The sequence below is a fragment of the Podarcis muralis genome, chromosome 9, assembly GCF_964188315.1.
Source record: "Podarcis muralis chromosome 9, rPodMur119.hap1.1, whole genome shotgun sequence".
NCBI lineage: Eukaryota > Metazoa > Chordata > Lepidosauria > Squamata > Lacertidae > Podarcis > Podarcis muralis.
Window position 1 is genome coordinate 80,783,448 of NC_135663.1, and position 6,029 is coordinate 80,789,476.

The 6,029-nt window shown below is 40.1% G+C and overlaps 1 protein-coding gene across 8 annotated transcripts in view; it reads right to left on the bottom strand.

Annotated features, from left to right (window-relative positions):
* Nucleotides 1–6,029, bottom strand: part of NRG4 (neuregulin 4) — a 76,261-nt gene that overhangs the window by 22,944 nt on the left and 47,288 nt on the right. For 2 of the 8 annotated variants that reach the window (XM_077934562.1, XM_028743061.2), the window contains one exon: nt 987–1,052. The exons of 3 other annotated variants lie outside the window; for them this stretch is intronic. The gene's annotated coding sequence lies outside the window, so the exon portion shown is untranslated. Of the gene's footprint in view, nt 1–63; nt 207–986; nt 1,053–2,058; nt 2,695–6,029 lie in introns of those variants that run through there. 3 more of the 8 variants (XM_028743065.2, XM_028743069.2, XM_028743067.2) reach the window with 3 other exon arrangements.

The window sequence follows — 6,029 nt, forward strand, 5'->3', positions numbered from 1 at the left end:
GTATATAAGGAAATAAAACTGAAAACAAGCATCAGTAAAAAAAAAGCAGACCTGAGTGCTTACCTGAGTGTTAAAATTCCAAACTGCGTGCACAAAATGATGCATTTAAGTTAAAGAAAATGCAGTGTATTCAGCAGCAAGGTCTGGCATTATGTACTTGATGCTCAAAGCTGACAATTTATATGACTGCATAGTGCAACGTGGGTGAGGTTGAGGCACAGACAAAGGTGTACACAGAGGCCAAGTATGGGTCAGGAGAACCGCCCCTTTGTTCTCACAGCATTGCATACATGTCACTGTAACAGGGCTTTGATCGTAAAGCAAAAATGCACTGTCAGTGACATTTGACTGAACTTCAAAGCAGCTTCCAAATAGCAACATAAACAGAAGAAGCTAACTCTCTGGTTACAAACGTAAATTTAATACATGCTTACTTTGTTTAACACTTGAAATGTACCGTATGCTGTATTCTTAACAGATAGTTCCAAGCTACTTTAAAATGCCAGTGGCTAACCTTGCAGCGCTTAGAGGCAGTTCCATGACCTACATTTCAAATCAACTAGGTTGCATCCAGGTTGATTAGATCTATGCACCTGAACCTATACTTCAAACCAATTCCCGAAAGTACTTTGATTAGATCCATATAATCACCTTTAGGGCAACCTGTTGCCTGTGAATTACTTATGTGACAGTGATGCTATCTTTACTATCTCTTTGTCACATTTTTCAGGGAAAGCATATCCAAATTCTGAGGCATGCATATATGTATGTTTGTGGGAAGTTGGGTAATAAAATTATTTACATATATTTACTTAGGGCACAATCCAGAATCATTACAAACTATTGGAGTTTTTGCATTTTAACTCAATGGGCCATAAACTGCAGCATTTAAATGCATACTGGCATATAATTTAAACTTTTTAGGAATGCAGAATTTTTGAGAATACCATTTCCAGCAAATATCTTATGATAAAATAGTAACGTACATTTAAAAAAATTCTTTGTGCACTAGATCCGGAACTCATGTCGATGGTGATTTCAACTTTGTTCAGCTAGAAGAAAAACACAAAGTAATTTCATATTTGCATTCTGCTTCTAAGCTTAATTTTTATGACAAATGTAACTACTCTTACTGTGCAAATAAATTCCTAGAAACAATATCATTTCTAAGAGTTTGCTTACATAAAAAGGGAGGATTGTTCTCGTGTCTCTGGTTGCCACGAGCACTGACTATATTGACTTTATTATCACCCCCCCCCCAAATAATCCTGAAAATTGTAATTTGCTAAGGGCGTTGGATTTGTAGCTCTGTGGTTAACCAAAATTCCGAGGACTTTTTTTGGGGGGGGTGCTTTAAATGTACGGTCTGTGTGTTCAGTTAGACCAGACATGGTCAAACTTGGCCCTCCAGATGTTTTGGGACTACAGTTCCCATCATCCCTGACCACTGGTCCTGTTAGCTAGGGATGATGGGAGTTGTAATCCCAAAACATCTGGAGGGCCAAGTTTGGCCATGCCTGAGTTAGACCAACCTAGAGTATTCTGAGGTAACAAACTGCCCTGCTCTTTATTAGGTAGCAGAACTTACTTATAAACATTTCTAGTTCTGAAAAAGACTAGTGGTGCCATGGAGCCAGGTTCTGTAAACTTCCATGTTCTTCCAAACAGCATTCACACACACACACACACACACACACACACACACACGGGTTGCCACATGTCTGGGAAATCCCGGACATAATCTCTTTTCAGAGGCCAACATGTCCATCAAGGCGAATTTTACATTTTAAATTAAATGTCTGGGGTTCGGGGGATTTATTTATTTATTTATGGCTGGCTGGCTGGGACTCTGGTGTGAAGGTTTAAATATGACTCCATTGGGATAAAATACTATAAATCCTAGAGAGTCACTGTTTTTAATGATCTTGCAAATAGTTACAAATTATATTTCCTGTCTGGCTAAGATTTATTCTCAAATACTATGTTGAATCAGATTTCTTAAAGCAATTTCTAGAATTCTAGATACAATCAGCGAGATATGAGGGGGAGGTCTCTTACCTGTCCTTCAAGCCACATGCAGTTTGGATGGGAAGCCATGGTAACTACTCATACAAACTAGATCACTGTTTTGTTTTACAAATAGGCTGAACTGATGTGAAAAAAATGTATACGTCACTGAATCTCTAGCAGCAACTGATTGTCTTAAAAACATTTTGTTACATGTTGTAGGAAATTATCTTTCTATCTAGAAATGGCAGGATTACTCACTTTGTTTGCAAAATGATATCACTTTACTTGGAACCTAGTCATAAAAATGCTGTGACACACTGATTGACATAGTCAAGGAAGTAGTTTTCAGAAAGGCATTCTGTGGCAGACTTGCTCCGTGGCACAAACACACACACCCTGCACATCCCCCAAGAAAAGCCCCTGGGAGCCAACAACTTCAAATAAAGTTCTGTACAAAAGTGCGCACCACTTGCTGTCGGCCCTGCTAGGATTGCCTTCTCCTGTCAGCAGTCAGGTGAAGGTGGTACAGGTATGACAAAACTGATACATTGCCCCCGCTTCTCTCTTTCACACACAGACACACACACTGGCAGAAGACGAGGAGTGCGGGAGGAGCACAGCGCTCCCGGCAGCGCGATCCCAGTGGGGTGCCATCATGGCTGCCCCCTGCCTGCGCTGGGCACCACGCCCCCGGCAGGTGGCACGCCATGCCCCCAGGACACGCAACAGCCCCACCCCCGCCTGCTCTCCGCCCCCGGGTGCCAGAGCATGAAACTCCGCCACTGCACACACACACACTTGGAAAACAATTTCTTAGGTGACATAGGACTACTACTCTCCAGTTGAACCTACCCAAACCCTGAGATCAACTTCTGAGGCCCTTCTTCATGTGCCTCTTCCATTAGAAGTCCAGAGGGTGGCAAGACAAGAATGGGCCTTTTCTGTGATGGCCCCCTGTTCCTGGAATGATCTGCCCAGGGAGGTTCAGCTAGTGCCTTCATTAACAGGCACCAGACAAAAACGTTCCTCTTCACATTTGATTCCCTTTTCAATATGTTGTGGAATGGGGCATTATTGGGTTGTCTTTGTTTTTGCTTTTATTACGTATTCTATGTTTTTAATATTGTAATTTTATGTTGTGAATGGCTCTGAGATTTACAGGTGTAGGGCAGAATACAAATTTAATAAATAATAATGATAACAATAATTTGGTGCTTGCCCTGAAGGTAGAGATTGCTAGCTATGTATCTTTGCATTAGGACAAGAACTCTAGATACAGCGGGTTGCTACAATTCTGTGCAGATGGACTACTCTTATTTCTAGACTAGTGCAGATATTTAGGCAGGGCAACAGAAACATGAAAGGAAGAAGCCAGAATTACATTTTTGCAGATCAAGCAAAGCAACAACAACTTAACAACTTAACTCCTAACTTAACAATAATGTATTTATTGGCATGTCTTTAATTTACACCTCTGTATATATTTGTCTCCTCAAACAGTTCATGGGGCTTGGAAATCAGAATTACGGTAATTTTCTACCTCTCATTTTATTTAAATATTTTCAAACTACTCAGTATTTCACCAAATAATAGTTTTCTGAAACCAAAGGCATATTTTTCTTGCATTTCTAGTAAACTGGACTAATTAGAGATAGATACCTATATTGATATGGGCTCTTATGCCCTCTTAGATATACCCCATGCATTTCTATTATCATAGTAATGCAATACCTTCATGTAAATTAAAATGCCATTTATTATTATTATAATTATTAAGAAATCTACATCAAGGTGGATGTTAAACAAAAGCTACTAGAAGTAGCTCTACACATTTTTCTGTTATCTAAATGTTCCTAGAACATAAATACTTCCAACTTCCATTTTGAGACTACAATGCAACAAGCATCTCAATTTCTATCTTTAACAAAAGCAAGGAGGTGTTGTAGCAGCAAGGTGGTGTTGTAGCAGCTAAACCAGTGCCTCAGTTCTTCACTTGTACTGCCAGAGGAATGTTGGCTGCCAAATAAATGGCATGATGAGAAGTAGCTGTGTCGTTCATAAATTGGGGTGGAGGTGGTTAAAAGATGAGAGGATCCCTCACATCAACTGAGTAACAGGTGCATTATTCTTCCGTGCTAATAATCCCTGAGAAGAACCTGTGCAATATGTTACTGGGGGGATGAGGGTAGAGACACTAAAAAGGTAAACATTTCTATCCCCTTAGGAAGAGCTCTCATCTTACGGAGTGCATCTTTGGTTTCTTCACTCCAACCTTGAAATAGAAAGAATTCTCGCCTTCAAGGTGTTTGCAGCCCAGCTTAACGGAATTCTTCATATGGCCCTGACAGAAGTGCGAAAGGCAGAGCTGCAGGCAGAGCGGGATAGACAGACTCCTTTGTCAGGATTTTGTCTGATCTGCCCTTAGAGCAAACCACATTTGGCCACTAATGAGGTCCAGCGCCAAGGGCCTTCTGGCAGTTCCCTCACTGCGAGAAACCAAGTGACAGGGAACCAGGCAGAGGGCCTTCTCGGTAGTGGCACCCGCCCTGTGGAACACCCTCCCAACAGATGTCAAAGAGAAAAACAACTACCAGACTTTTAGAAGACATCTGAAGGCAACCCTGTTTAGGGAAGCTTTTAATGTTTAATAGATTATTGTATTTTAATATTCTGTTGGAAGCCACCCAGAGTGGCTGGGGAAACCCAGCCAGATGGGCGGGGTATAAATAATAAATAATAATAATAATAATTAATAATAATAATAATAATAATAATAGCTGGAGGTCATGTGGTTTCCAACTATTAAAAAATGGTGCAGTCTTCTTAGATTAATTGTGGGAACAAAGGATGCAAGATTATATATTTATTCTAGTGCTGAAGTTGTGGTTCTTTGGAGATTTGGAATGGCTCCCCAAGTAGTTAGCAGCTAGTAACTTTTAACTGTTCATTCCATTTAGTTGCTGGAAGTTATCTGCTGTGCAGAACACACTGACTCTACCTTGTCTGTTATGGGCAATACACCTGTGCAAGGATCACTCTGTGTGAGGATCATGTTGCTTTGTTGATCATTGCCAATGATCTTTTCAGCCCACCAAATGTGTAATGCTGCTGATTGCAAAGCTCTCTCTAGGACAATTATCAATGCAACCTGTTTCTGTTAACATTCACTTTCAGCTACGACCCACTGGATGCCATAGTCACCACTGATGTGTTATGAATTACAGTGATAAAAACTTTAGATTGTATAAGTTAGTTGCTTCATGTTTTTATTGTATCCATTTTATTTATTTATTTATTTTTGCAGTTTTGTTTTCCATGGATGCTAGTCTAGTAACCATGCCTAAACAGAAAACCATCCCTGAGGCCTCTCTGGTGCATGCAGGGAAGTGTATTGTTACAAGAAGATTACATTAACTGATTACAGTCAGGTTTTACTAGAGTGAGAGAAGATGCCTTCCTCCTATAGATAGTTCTCTACCACACGTAAGCCATTTTTCTTTGTCAACGGATTGTTATCACTTCTCAAAACGAGTATTCAAAGAGTAGAAATGACAGCTGTAAAAGCTGGAGATAATAGACCAGAGTAAAAACTACACAATTTAATAACCAGCTCTGTTCCTTTTTAACTCTTGAGGCACTGGCTTCTGTACAAAGAACACTTGTAGCTCTAACACTTGGAAGTCCCATTGGTAAGAGAATGGTAGTGCTGGTTTTGCCCTTTACAACACTGTAAAACAGTAATTGAACTCAAGCATTGTAATAGTTGCATTAATATACCGTTCTAGTACTGGCTGTCAACACTCTTTGCAGGTGTTACTACCAGAGGTGGTAGTAATTTCTGTACATGGTACTATTCTCTTAACAACTTTAATATATCAGTTCCTCACAAACTATTGTAGCAGGAACCCCCCCCCCACCCCAATCATTCTGCTTGTACAAACTTCACACACACACACACACACACACTCACACACTACATACGCCACATTTCTGTTATAAATTCATAGAAAAATCAACCA